This window comes from Rhipicephalus sanguineus, chromosome 4 (assembly GCF_013339695.2).
Source record: "Rhipicephalus sanguineus isolate Rsan-2018 chromosome 4, BIME_Rsan_1.4, whole genome shotgun sequence".
NCBI lineage: Eukaryota > Metazoa > Arthropoda > Arachnida > Ixodida > Ixodidae > Rhipicephalus > Rhipicephalus sanguineus.
The window spans coordinates 63669059-63684317 of NC_051179.1; the positions used below are offsets into that span (position 1 = coordinate 63669059).

The window sequence follows — 15259 nt, forward strand, 5'->3', positions numbered from 1 at the left end:
AAACGTCGTCAACTTGGAGCTTGTATAAAGAACTAAAAATGAGGGTCACATGCTGCCAGAAAATCATCATCATCAGCCTGTCTACTATATGTTATATGTTATATAAATACTATATGTTATATATACCAGCCAGTGGCGTAGCCAGGGGGTAACACACCGCGGGCCCGTGCCCCCCCCCCCCCCCCCGAAATTTGTTTCTCCCATGGGATACAGAACACCAAATGACACTCGACCACACTTACCTGCCTGGACCCCATGTCGGATTAAGAGGGTGCCCCCCCCCCCCTCTCCCCGAAAAAAAAATTTCTGCATACGCCACTGATACCCGCTGCGTGTACTGCGCGAGATTTGCACGCAGCTACAAGTTCCCTGTTCCTGTTGTCGTATATAGTTGTTTTTAATCATTTAAACGTGTCCCGTAGGAATCTACGCACACAGGAGCTTCGTTTTCCAATATCAAAGTCGTTCTTGATGGGCGCGACACTCCTTTTGATCCGCTTTCCGTCGCTCCGTCAGGTTTCTCTTAGGTCTTGATATATACTTAGTATGTGCAGAGCAGCGCAGACGAACAAAGACAAAAGGAAGACACGACACAGACCGGCGCTGACTTCTATGTCATTTATGTGTCTTTCCTTTGTTCCTCGGCGCTGCACATATTAAATATCAGGTTCTATGTTTACTAAAACTGCAACGCAGCATCGAACGCATACTAGCCTTGTGCGGGGTTCAAAAAGGCTTGATTTCTCGATCAGTCGATTGCCACAGCCAGAGAAATCGAGGGAAGTTCGCCAAGATGGCTTAGCTTTAACAGGAAAGGAACACCTCGTGTGATGAATCGAGGCCAATGAAATAGGCTCTATGTTCTGCAAACCTTTTGGAAGCGCGGCTCAGGGCGTAGTCGGTGAGCGACGTAAGCGAATAGCGCACAGTAAGTACAGGTATAGGAACCTCTTTTCAGTGAAGAATGGGAGCACCTCATTTCTGAACTGTGGCACGGTAGTATACATAGGCTGGCGCACTCGGACAACACTGCCTCGGCAGTGCATTTTTGGGGGGTCAGGCATATTTACCTCAGCCCAGATGGAATTACGGCGGCACCCGAGGAGCCTTCGTCGAAAAGGTGAATAGTATACACTACGCATGGCTACGTGTTCCATTCTTGCCCGAAACGCGCAGTTCTTTTGTGAACGTCGCTAGACGTGACGACAATCTTCGATATTGACGTCACAGGAACGGATACAGTGCACTAAGTAAGCTACACGTCTTTTTTTTCAAATTCTTTTTCCTGGTTTCCAGACGTTCGTTTACCTTTGGAACAGAAGCGTACAAATAGTACTCGCTGGTTAAAACGCGAAAAATTTAGGGCTAAGTAATGCGCGCGCTTTCGTTTCCAGCGTGTGCATTTCGTGTCATATCGGCGTAATTTCGACTCGAACGCTTGCATCAGAGCCGACGTTACCTTTAGCGGCCGGATTTAGCGACTGACGCGGTTATCAGAAGCAATTGCTCATAGCAGTTGTTGCTTAAAAAAAAAAAAAAAAAAACGTCGTGTTTCAATCCGTGACTACTTCCCCCTTCACGCGCTACCGTTCTCGCCGCCACATCTCAAAGTATACCGTTTTGATTAACTTGTTTATCTAATTATTGATTTAAGATACATTTGGGACCTAAATGCACTTCTTGTATTTGTCTTGTAGACGTTTGTGCTTGGATGTTAGCATAGTGAAGACCGGGTTCAATTTTTCTTTGCTTCGTTACCCTTCATTCTCATATAGCGCTTTCTGTGCTTACAAAAGCATAATGTTTCCACAGCAGTGGCGTAGCCGGAGGGGGGGGGGGGGTTCAACCCCCCTTTCCTCCAAAATTTTTTTCAATTTTGCATGTGTATATGTATACACGCACACATACAAACGCTCGCACGAACATACATAAAGTACTGTAGAACCCCCCCCCCCCCCCCCCCCCCCCCCCACACCGCTCCCCAGAAAAAAATTTCTGGCTACACTACTGTTCCACAGTATAGTAAAAACGCCTTTGACTAGCGTCTGCAATCTCCAACTAAAAATGCGTAATAGCGCTACCCCACTACGTGCTACGTTACATCGCTCTACTAGAGCAGCTGTTCTGCCACTGTAGTCAGTGGGCGTGTGCAAGAAGAGTTCCTTCTGCGTCGTGGCGTTGGCAGCTATTTATGCCTTCGCCAGCTGCGGCGGCGCTCGTTTATGAACCGAGGAGGAGGCCGTCTCGTATGCCGTGCCTCGTGTATGCATTGCTTATTTGCAAGTCCTCCCGCCGCTTTTCCAAGAACTGCAATATCGCTCGAGGGCTCTGTGAACGCGAGACGATGCTATCGATGCGCGGCGAAATGTTTCTCCATTTCCTGTAATTCTTCTTTTGTTGTTGTTGTTATTATTATTGTTATTTTCTATGGCAAACCAGTTGTGCTGATGCCGGCAAGGTGGAGGAAGGCTCACAAAAGTACAAATTACAGAACATAGACAGGGCTAATATGGAGAGCTTGGTGGCATTTGCCGTCACTCTGATTCAAAGGGGACTCTTCTAACATCCATCCGTCCGTCCGGAACTTTCGTCCGGACCATAACACAAAAGCTAGGCCGACAAATCGCAGCGCGATACGCACACTGAAATGTACGAACACTGCACACCATGCAAGTAGACACGGATAATCAGTTCAGCTTATTCAGCGTCCGTGTACTTCAATTTGTCGGTTTATTCACCTTCGCGCTGAGACCTGCTGGTCGCCTGGTTAGGCTAGGTGGTGGAGCGGCCGCCCGAAAGGAAAAAAAAAAGGATAATGTTGGTCGCGTGTTCGAATCACTCGCCAGGACACGGGATACGAGTAACCGCGCGGAGACTGACGCCTTCCTTTCAAGGACAGCTTTCCACCTTGCCCGTCGCGGTTTCGTCCTCTCCCCTAGTGGTGGCGACGGGAGAGGAGGGTTTTCGCCTACCCTTCCACGCTGGCACTCGTGCTGTTTGAAAGATACAGAGTGAATTCTAACATTCTTTGAAATACGAAAATGTATGTATGTATGTATGTATGTATGTATGTATGTATGTATGTATGTATGTATGTATGTATGTATGTATGTATGTATGTATGTATGTATGTATGTATGTATGTATGTATGTATGTATGTATGTATGTATGTATGTATGTATGTATGTATGTATGTAAGCACATTCTCTCCACCGTCTTCTCGCAATTAATGCACAGACGCAACGCGACCTTCAGCGGAGCCGCGACAACAGCAGCTGCAAATTGCCCTGCAGCTGTATTCCAGAAACGAAAATTAATTCAAGGAGGAGGGCCTCGCGTGAAGCAAACGTTCATCGAGCGCCCATTTGCGGAAGGGTGTCAACGAACCGCCGACCTCAAACGGAGCCTGTCGGGCGCGCGTGTCTACCGCGAGATGGGCTCGCAACAATGAGAACATTTTTCGTTTGTTCGCTTGCTTCTTTCTCCGGCGTGTTTCATAACAACGCGAGCTCGCAGTCGACTGTTCTTGTGGCCTTCTCAGGTTGTCGCCCTAACCTTTATTGCTAAATTCTTTATTTTCTTCCACACGGCTGTCTTCTTGTTACTACGCACGCTAGAGGGGAGTGTGAAAAATACTATGAGAAAAAAAGAAAAGCAAGGAGATTGTCAACGAGAAAAGACAAAGACGCAGCGCTTAATAAAGTTCTTCTTTCTTTCTTTTTTTTAATAATCAAACCGTTTCGACATGCCTGCAGCTTGTCGTTGTTGTCAGACTTACTAAATGTCATCCAAAACACAGACGCACGCATACACCGAAAGCATGCATACGTACAGTCGGCGCCAAAAGTTTAGAGACCACTATAGGCCTGAGAGAACCTTAAGTTTACCAGCAATATGTGGCTATATTCAGTCGAACTGCTCAGTACATGTTAGTCCGCTTTAGAACAGACCGGAAGTCTGAATTTTAAGCATGCTATTCGAAGCAGCGGAAAACAGTTTTTTCTGGCGTGTCGTAGTCCGTAAACTTATGACGCTGGCTGCGCATACATAACATGCACTTGCATGGCTTACAATTACAGAAGAGGTGGGGTAGGGTTGAGGGGGGGGGGGGGTCATCATGCGTTACTTCCAGGCCCGTAGCCAGGATATTTTTTCGGGGGGGGGGGGGGGCACTTGCTGAAAGACTCGACTACTTGAGAAAAAAAAAACGCCTATTTTCATGATTTATTTTCGATAAAACACCATGTATCATCAAAGTTTCAGAGGGGGGGGGCTTGGGCCCCCTGCCCCCCCCCCCCGGCTATGGGTCCGGTTACTTCACCTTCTATCCCTGTCTTGTTATCAGAAATAGTTGTGCTATAACCTCCTCTCCTAGCCACCCCTGTACATATACACCCATACATACACACATACCATGTGGGTCGGGGAGGCGGAGGAGGAGAGGCTGCCTCGATTTGCTAGCAAAGGGAGACGAAACACTACAGTCGTTGACAAATTAAGCGCAAACAAGAACTCTCGAAAACAACAACTTGACAGCTCCATCTCGAACCGCCAATCCGCCCTTTTCATTTTTGTCTGCTGCCCTCTACCGTTTTGGTAGGGTTTCGGTAGGGGCCGGGCCAACCGGTATCGACAGAAAAAAAGCCTCCGAGATCAAGAGGCATTTCGCGACTTTTCCGCTAGGGCAAGGGCGCATGCGCGCCATGGCATAGTGAAAAGGCCCGATTATGCGGTTGGCAAAGACCGTTTGGGACCTCAAATTTGTTGTGAAAGCCGAAATAATGTTGACGTCGCACATACATACCGTAAAATACCGGCTATTCTTAGCGGCTCTTGCGCCGTCATATTGAATTTTTGTCCTCGACCGAGCAAGGGCCACTCCTCCAAGTCTTGTCCGATTATCTTTCAACGTGGGGGGGGGGGGGGAGGCTTGATCGGGATACCGGTATATTAGGGTACATACATACATACATACATACATACGTACGTACGTACATACATACATACATACATACATACATACATACATACATACATACATACATACATACATACATACATACATACATAGACATTCACACAGGCGCGCGCCCCAGATGCGCGCCCTTTCGATTTCCACACGGCGTCGGCATGTGTGCGCAGGGGTCGCCGACCCGTGTTCGACATTTTACGCGTTTATAGTAGAACAAGGATACAGCTGACGAAAAACACAGCGAGCCTTACGGAACCGGGCTCGAGATGCACTCGCTTCACGTCGGCTTGACTGTGTATAATATGCCTAAACATGACGTGTACACGCACAACGACTATATATATATATATATATATATATATATATATATATATATATATATATATATATATATATATATATATATATATATATATATTCGCGGCCTTTCGTATAACGTACAAATATATAAATGACAGCAACGAAGCCGCCCCAACAGCGCGCACAATATATGTATCTAGGCGCGCCGGAGCTAAAACAAGGGAGAATCGATGATCCATCAAGCGGCCGCGGAAAAACGTATGAACCATGTGTGCGCGCACGATAATAAAAAAGAAGAACTAACAGAAAAGACAAAGCGGGAAGGTCGTTTTGCGGACGCCGAAATAGTGCGCTTACAAACGAACGCTCGGAGCCATCGGTTGGAAGTACGAATGCGTGTGTCACATCATACGAGCACGTATATTATATCTATGACCTCAGAGTAATGGCTTTAGCTGTTTGTCTTCCCCTTTTTTTCTGTTTTCCTTTTTCCGCAGGTGGGGAAGAGGGTGACTTGTCGCTGGAATGACTGCATCTATCTATCTATCTATCTATCTATCTATCTATCTATCTATCTATCTATCTATCTATCTATCTATCTATCTATCTATCTATCTATCTATCTATCTATCTATCTATCTATCTATCTATCTATCTATCTAGACGCCTACGTCAATTCGTGCTCTTGCGGCCGTTTCATTAGGCAGTTATAGTTTAGCGGGCTTGCTGAATAGCAGGCGTAGCGGAATAGCGGGACCGAAATGCGCATGCGCAGCACGCTAACCTAACCGTAGCGTTTACCGTACGCACGCTATTTTTCAGATTTAGCGTTCCGTGTTTGCGTGGTTATCGTAGTGTACGTAAAACATTGCGGTGGTTTTGGACGCCCGCTTCGAACTGAATTTAGCGTTAATGTGGACGGATCCACGTCTTTCGTATCATACGACTGTGTAAAATGGCTTCGCTTGCCTTCAGGTAGCCTCGACGATCGAGTAGTACGGATAACTTAGCGTAGTTTTAGAGATCGCTTCCCATTTCGAACGTCCCATGCCTAACTAAAAGATCGGTGCAAACAAATCTGCAACATAAAAATTTTTGCTTTTAGATGCGAAGCATCTTATAGCGGAGTTCAAACCGGTGGTGGTGGTGTGCGGCGTGACCACCCTTACTGCGCATGCGCATACCCTCTCCACTCCCGCTGACTATTCCTCCTGTCCACTTCCCCTCTCCCATTTCTCCTCTCCCATTTCTCCTCTCCCCTTACCCCTCTCCACTTTCTCTCTCCCCTCCCCACTCTTCCTCTGAAACGCGGGCTAGACATGCCGAAATTCTCTCCTGCGCAACGCCGCGATGAGCGCCAGCGCATGCGCGTCCCCTCCCCCCTCTCTCCTCTCCTACGCTGCCCCCCTCTCGCACGCCTGTTGACCGCGTTCCCCGCTCGCCCTGTGAGAATTAACGGCCAGGCTAGAGGGAAGACAAGACGCGCGTAGCGTTCCTCTTCGCGTTCCACGACGCGAGGTCGGTAGCATGCCCAACGAACGCGAACGGAACGCGATCGTGCAAGTGCTCCGGCTTCGCACCGCCTCATGGTCCCCTTTAGCGGGAAATGGAGTAATTTTTGGTGCGTGGTTCATATTTCTTTACTTTCATTGTTACTAAAAAAGTAGTAACATTGCTGCGTACGGGAATAGAGGCGAGCATTCTCGTCTTCTTTTAACTTTTTTTACCGCGTTCACCTTCCGCTAGGTGGCGCCATCGTCCCAGCTTGGGCACGTATACGCTATCCCGCTAAACTAAAACACGCTGTCCGCAACCAACGTTTGCGGTAACGCTACTCCATTAACCCCCGCTATCACGCTAACGCTAAACTATAACTGTCTATTAACTTGATATACACCAAAATTGGCACGGCGTGACATGAACGCATGACGAGCGTAAGTGACTGTGCAGAACATCATGAAAATCACATCATGCTTGTCACGTACGCCGTGACATTCATGACACGGTCTTGGTTGCCTCGAGGCTGTTTAATTTTATTTATTTTTTCGTGATTTAGTTTTATCGTCCGGATACACAAAACCATACGGGCGAAGACCGATTTTGATGAGCGGAAGTGACAGGGAGGGTAGTAGGTGTACAAAAAATAATAAAAGACCACGACCTAGCGCGCACGCACACACACACACACACACACACACACACACACACACACACACAGCACGCACGCACGCACGCACGCACACACCACACACACACACACCACACACACACACACACACACACACACACACACACACACACACACACACACACACACACACACACACACACACACACACACACGCGCGCGCGCGCGCGCGCGCGAAATGAAACCACTGTTGACGCGCTAACAGGGCTACAGTTCTGTTGTTCCAATAATGTTGTTCTAATGATTGGCTCAAAGAAAGAAAAATGAACGAATATACTGTCACGTGTGTGACAGGAGGTAAATGACTCGAACACCAAAATTAAGAAAATTAAAAAAAGGAATGCTTGCACTGACGGGATTATTAGTCACGCACTTCGGTAAGCGTTTTTTTTTTTCTTTGCAGTGCACATATACGTCCCGTTGCTGTTCCATTGCCTTTATAAACACGGGCTGCTGAGACTAAAGGGGTCATGAACCACTTTTCCAAGTAATGATCTAATGGCCTCAGTATCGGAGTGTACTGCCTCCCGAATCGATTGCCGCAAAAATTTCTCGAATCCGTCAAGAATCAGCGGAGTTACGGGGGTTTGGCGCACGCTCCCAGCGCTTTCTCTCTTTTCTCGTGCCGGCGAGCGCACTGGAAGCTAGACAGGGAGGGATGGCATGGGGAAAGAAGTTACGCCAGCGCGCGTCATGAAACGCGATCGCTCTTCATCTCGGAGGCTTTGCTTCTGACAATACCGGCCATGGTGTGGTACCGGCTGTCCCGGCCCCTACCAAACCCCTACCAAAACGGCAGAGGGCAGCACAGGAAAATGAAAGAGGCGGATTGAACGAGTGGGCCTGGTCGCAAGACTATACGGAGCTAGCTATATAGATAGCTATTGTAGCTAGCTAGCTCACGATTGCTTTTGAATGAGGGGGCCCGATCGTAAGAGTATCAAATCTAGCTCTATCTATCTATCTATCTATCTATCTATCTATCTATCTATCTATCTATCTATCTATCTATCTATCTATCTATCTATCTATCTATCTATCTATCTATCTATCTAGACAGACAGACAGACAGACAGACAGACAGACAGACAGACTAGACTAGATAGATAGATAGATAGATAGATAGATAGATAGATAGATAGATAGATAGATAGATAGATAGATAGATAGATAGATAGATCTAACCGTTATTGTTATGCCCTCAGCGCAATGGCATGAAAATGCAAAGCGACACAAGGAAGCGAAGCGCTCGCTGCATGCTGTCGAAATACCTACGAAGAGGTGACGTCAGGGGTGCTATCCTGGACTTCCGCCATTTTCTGTCGAATTTGACGTAGGCGTGACGTGTACACAATGATGACGCAAACGCATGAAATGCTTGCGAAACGTGACGTGAAGTGGACATAAAATACAAAGAAACGCGCAATTAAGTAACAGTTTGTTTCTGCAATTGTAAATGCAACAACAAAAAAATAAAGGGAAACTGAAGCATTTAGTTTTAAAGTCGTGAAGCGGACGATATCGTCTGCAATTCAGCGCCATATTTGGAGATGAGCGACAAAGCCATAGTAACTTTTTTAGCCAGTAAGCGAGCGAGCCAAGCCAGCGTCGGCATTGCCGACATCGTTATTTCGCTGGTTGTTTTGTGTAGGTGTTCTGTGGTTATGTCGGCAGATCGCGAACAGTGGGCCGCGATGTTGCATTTTTTTACCGATCGTCCCTGTATGGGGAGGGTGGTTTGCAACTTACTACCGGAGGTACGATGGGAGCCGTGACAGACGATGACAGAGCGCCTTTACCGCCTGGGCCCCAGCAGCAGGCCGCCGCCGGAGTGGCTGCAGCTGGAGCTCGAGGCGCGGAATGACGGTGCAGTCAGGTAAGCTTGCGTTTCACTCGGGTGGTGTTGAAGTTTCAGCTATGCACATGCTTATTGCAGGAGAACAGGCGGATGGCCGATTTGGCGACGCACGTTTCGGTGGACGACGCCGGCATCGTTACAAGTATGCGCGTCGACCCCGTCTTGGGCTGCGGTGGCCCTTCGTTCCCAGGGCCCGCTTCGTCCAGAAGCGCTATAAGGAGCTGCACAGCATTGCAAGTATTAATAATGCCCATTCTTTTCCTTCTGTCTTTTTTGTTGCGGTGGCTGTTCCGCGTCTAGTTTATCTTAAGTAATGTGCCAACTAGCCCAACAGCCAGCTGAGTTATTTATAACGTCTCCGATGCCGAAGTATCTTCCTGAACTGTCGTGATCATTAAGATGGTGCTATATGTTTTGCTGAGGATGCGTAAGGACTACTGTAAGTAAAAGTTACAATCATGTAAATATACATAAGCAGAAGCAATGAGAGTTAAGTTTCAGGACCTCACGTTACGCGCGATCAGTTGAATCTGAAAGATAAAGTCTAGGCGAATCTCAATCCACAGAAGTGATGCACCTCCGAAGGTGTTAACTGTGGAAGGTACTTCCACGTTGCTTACAACATACGGATAAGAAGTGCATAATGGCCACAATAAGAAGAGGAATTGTAGTATTTCATGCAGTTGGATGTTACATTGGACTGGCAACACTAAGAAGTGCACAAACTGCATTCAAAGAGATGTCTTTTATGCAGATGTGCTGGTTTCAAAAATGGCTGGTACAATACTAGAGGCATCCTTTGTTGTTGTTGGCGGCAGTGAATGATAAGACAATGATGTAAGTAATGAGACAACTTGACTGCTTTTTATTATTGCAAGGATGAATTGACTCACAATGATGAATTAACAGAAGAAGATCAATTGACTCACAATGCATTATGAAATATCATGTATTACTCTTGCATGTAAACTTTTATAGTCCACCAGAGAAACCAGGACAGAAGGACAGAAAGTAGCTACACAGTGCTGTGCCCATGTTGCCCCTTTCGGTACTGGTTCGTTTTGTGCCTATAAGCGTTTACATAGATTACCAACCACAACAAGCTTGTGCTCTTGCATGTACAAGTGGCTACTACATGAATAGAGCTTTTGTACACACCTGCCAGACTCGTACAGGCATCACATGGGTTCGCATTGTGAATAGAGTGCCGAAAACAATGCTCTGGAATGGCATTCAATGTTGCATGCACTGCTGCAAAATAACACAGGCTGTTTACAGAGTAACTATGGTCTCAACAAACTAGTCCTGCTATGATTTGCGGCAGAAACTGAGCCCGCTTTTGCCTAACTGCTTGGTACAATTAGCATGCTCTCAATGAACGAACACAATGAAGCTTTTGTCAGAATACAATTCCTGCAAGAACACAAGTACAGGGAATAGGTATAGGATCAAACACAATGCAAGTGGCTACTTTGTCATGAGAAACAGCAAGAGCTTCTGTGTTTCACGTTTCTGTGCACATCTCGCAGGAATGTAAACCCCATTACATCGAGTCGTGCCCAGCTGTGAACCACTACAGAGCGTGATCCTGCCTTTGCCTACCCGCCTGGTTCATGTCTACTGCAGTCGTATCGTCGCTATTGTTGTTGTAAAGGTCCGCATATTCTTCATCGAGTTCTTCAGTGCAAGGGATGTCGTCTAGCTCAGGCAGCTGCTGCCAAACACCGAGGTTGTGAAGCACGACACAAACTGCGATGATCTTCGACGTGAAGAGTGGGCCATAGTACAGTGTTCTGTACCTCTGCAAGCACCGAATGTGGGCCTTGAGGACTCCAGTGCACAGTTATACGACGCACCGCAGTGAAGAGTGGGTGCGGTGGAATCGGGCAGCAGAGGATTCTGCAGGATGTGCTCCAGGGATGGGGTTAAGCAGCCAAGGTTGAAGCGAGTGTGCACTATCACCTGTGGAGGTCAGTGTTCCAATTAGCATAATATGAATGTATACATGAATATGTACTATTCCTTTCTCACTTCTTTTAACTTATTCGAAGACATCGTGTCACTGATATGCACTGTTTTCCTTTTTTTTACAGCTAGACATATTCACAGAATTGCTTGTCTGGTTAGGTACATAATTACGGCTTTTGAAATGCTCCAACGAAAAATGGCTTTATCAACTCAATTCCTTCGTCAGGAGGAATGACAACGAACCTACTGGACTGCAGCCCTTAACTTCTTTCATAGAGAAGAAGGGGCGAGTGACAGAAGGCGCATCTTCTTTGGTGGTAAGGGTGTTGTTCTTTCTTTTGGGACTGATGTGCGGCTGCAGACGGTCAGCGCACTCAAGGCTTGGTTTTCCTTAGATTTTTTTTGTGCTTAGGCCGTCAATGAAACGTGACAGCAGGTTTCTTTTGCAACCGTTTGAGTTGTTTTTTAGTGCTTTTTATGAACCATCACTGAAATACCTTTGAGTTGTCAGTTGACTTATTTTATTGCTATATAGCACATGGCTGTGATTGCTTATTTGTATTTTTTATACAAGTTGTCTTTTCTACACATAATTGTATTTATGAATGTACAACGTCTATGGCAGTTGTATTTGATGTATTCTTTTTTTTAACATAGCCTCAGAGTGTAGCATTTTCTGTATCATCGCATGCTTACTATTTATTATTCCACCACTTTATAATAAAGGATCATACAATCTCTTCATGAAAGTTTATTTCATGCTTGACCTTTCTATTGCACTAGTAGTCTTTCCCATGACCATAGAAAAACAAGTTGCAATTATACACTGAGAGCAAGTCGGATTATTGTGTGCCGCCTCGGGTCTCAGTATGACTTGTTTTCTCAAATGTGTGCATGAGAGAATTTTCATTCAAGGGAACACGAGTGCCACTAAAGTAGATAGTGTTCGACCAAGGTAGCTGCCAGTAATGACATACAGGGCAGAAATTTGGACAAAGAGACTTGAGTAGTTAAGAACCATGCAGCGTGTAATAAAATTACCATGAATAATGTTTTTGCTACACTAAGACACCACGCAAGCATTCTCACGCTTGCATACCAAGCAGCTATTCACCAACCTGGCCACGGCGTCCACTGCCCAGTCCTGGCTCACGGTGCATGTCTTCCACATAAAGGCGTCGTGCACGGGCCCCGAGTGCGAGGGCGGTCATCGGCAGGGTTGGTCACATACCTGCAGAGTGTTGTTTGCATTGGAAGGAAGTCGGCAACAGCAATACAACCAGCTACATGCAGAACAACTGTAACTGTGTGGTCCAACGCACTTATTTCTCTCGAGTTGCTTTCGGAGCGCAGCTTCGACAGCTGTATCTTTCATTTCATATGTGGCAGTTACTGCATGTCTGCATAGCACTGTTTATGAAATTAGAGCGCAATCAGCACGTTTGATTTCCTTTCATGCATTATTTTTCTTAAAAGCTACCACGATCAAATATGAAGCTCGATGAACTTTTTATGGTGTCACGTTAACCCTGCCAAAACTAAATAGTGACGGAAACTCCGTTTACCGCGACTACTGCGTTCTTTTCTATCACTGCAGTTGGAGCCACGGCAAATGTCGTTAAAATACTGGAGAGTGGCGAAAAGCTGTCTTTCACGTTCCTCATTTGCATTCTACTAACAGCCTGCGCGAGATTGAATAAGATGAAATTTATTCTCACCACCATGACGCTGAGGGCGTAAAAGTTCTTGCGGCAAAAGTAAGCAGCCTTGTTGCCATCGTCCTTTTCATACGGCCCACTTATGCACACGAACGTGTCGTCGACCACCTCAACGCAGCCTTCAAACCTTGCATCTATATGGACAAAGCCTTCCTTTTGGCAGGGAGGGCGATCCACTCATTGCCGAGGCGCTCGACGATCGCTTCCATGACAGCATGAATCGTGAGACCCACACTGGACTAGCTCGTCGCCACGTCCTCGTTGTTCGGATCGTGTCGTGGTAAGTGCCGGTGGCGAACAAGCGAAGGGCGCAAAGCACTTGTAGCTCAACAAAAACAACAACAACGGACGGGGCTGTTCTCGTGTCCGTACGCCGCCTCTCCAGGTCCTGGCGAAGCTCCCCGCACAGCCATCGCACAGTGTCCTTCGTCAGCCGGCACCACAGTTGAAATAATTGATCGGTCATCACAAAGCATCGCGGTACTCGCGATGCTTCCTGCAGCTCCAGCCACTACACAACAAAGGGCAGCGCCATTTTTCTTCGCTTATCTAGCGTTCTCTTGCGGCGAGAACCGCAAATTCGAACAAGCCAAATTAAACAATAACCTTTTATTTTAACAAGCAAGCTTCATGTACAACACTTTATAATATTACTAACCGAAAAACATGCGTGTAAAGTAACTCACGGAATGACATCTACACATACGTATGTGAGGCTGCACATCGAACAAGCAACTCAATTTACAACAATATGGCGGCCAATTTTGGGCACTTCATCGCATAGAGTTTCCTAAAATTACAGTGTACTAGAATGGGGCAGTGGGCTCACTGCCGTATCCCTGCGCCGCACCGCCATGGCCCTCTCCGCGTCGACAGCCTGGGCGCCCGCCAGGGGCGCTGCCGCCAGTTTCTCCTGAAAACTTCTCTTGCGGGGTGCGAAGCGCGTCCCCTGGTCGGGGTTACGCTGGTTACGAAGTTTGTTCTGGGGGGATCAACAAACGCGGAGTTGAAGGCGGTAAGAGGGCCACCACAATGACACTTAAAAGAGACCACAAAAAAAAAAAAAAAAATGGAGGGAGGAGGGGGTCGAGCATTTTATTCTTCTTTTAAGCTGATTCCCCTGCAGCGCATGTTCACGCCATTCATTCGTTTGAAGGACCTTTGTCGATCGTCACCACGCGTGCCGCTTTGCTGCACTTACGTATGCTTGTTTTTCTGAAGGATCGGCATTTGTGTCTGTCCGCAAACTGCAACTGTCTCAAAGACGGTCCGCCGCTGCATCTGGACGGGAGGGACGCGCTACAGCCTCCGGCGGTCGTGCACCTAGGGCATGCAGCGTACGTGCAGAGAAATTGCTGGGGCAGCGTTTGACAACAAAAACAGCTGGACCCAACGAAGCTAGGAGTGGCCGCGTAGTCAAGTGCGGTAACAATAAAAGCAAAAAAAAAAAAAACAGGAGGGTGGTGACAGCAAAACCATACTCGTGTACAGAAAAAGGAGATGTAGAGGGGAGACATTAGGAAGCGGGAGACCCGTAGGGATTGGGCTCCTTTTGGGATACTCCAGTGCCTGTTAGATCAACGTCGTCGTCGGCTGTTTATTGGTCGTGACCATTTCTGCATTGTTAATCATGGCAAGCATTTGCGCATAGGCAGGGGTTTGCGTAAATAAAATCAGATCATACGTCTATCAGGTCAGGAGGAGGAGCAAATCTGCCTGCTCATTGGCGGGTGTGCGGCTGTTCTCCTGATCTGAAAGGCACGCAAATTGTTGGTAAGGGAACCACGCAATTAATACGAACGTGAAGTGATTGAAGCGCAAATCTGGAAACATATATGGTTTGAACAAATGCATTACTGTATCTGTCACTATCAAAGAAAAAGATTGCTTATTTTAAAAAATGTGGTTACTGATGTCATTCTCTCTGATTGTGAATCACACGTGTTTTATGTACGACGCATGCGCGCTTGGCTTATGAGGGAGTTAACGTTATGTGGTTTCATTAAACCTGTTGCTAGTTCCAGCGAGCGTCTTCTCTTCTTGTGTAACGTCCGTAAGCTGGTTTTTTCGTTTCTTCAAGTATGTATACCAACAGGCCCAGCAACAGATTCTCCTATTACACAGACCAGCTCATATATGCAAATAAAAAAAAAGAAAAAAAAGTGAGGCGTTTTTGTGGGGCTCGAAAGGCGAGAGTGAAATCGCTATGATCGTTACAGTGGCGAAAGGGCATTGAAAATCGTATCGATCAGCA

General features: G+C 46.8%; 1 protein-coding gene across 1 annotated transcript in view; it reads left to right on the forward strand.

The window, feature by feature from the left end:
- Positions 1-954: 954 nt before the first annotated feature.
- LOC119390124 (Meckel syndrome type 1 protein) overlaps positions 955-15259 on the forward strand; it is a 77018-nt gene continuing 62713 nt past the window's right edge. Inside the window, exon 1 of the mRNA XM_037657680.2 lies at positions 955-1120. The gene's annotated coding sequence lies outside the window, so the exon portion shown is untranslated. The remainder of the gene's footprint in view (positions 1121-15259) is intronic.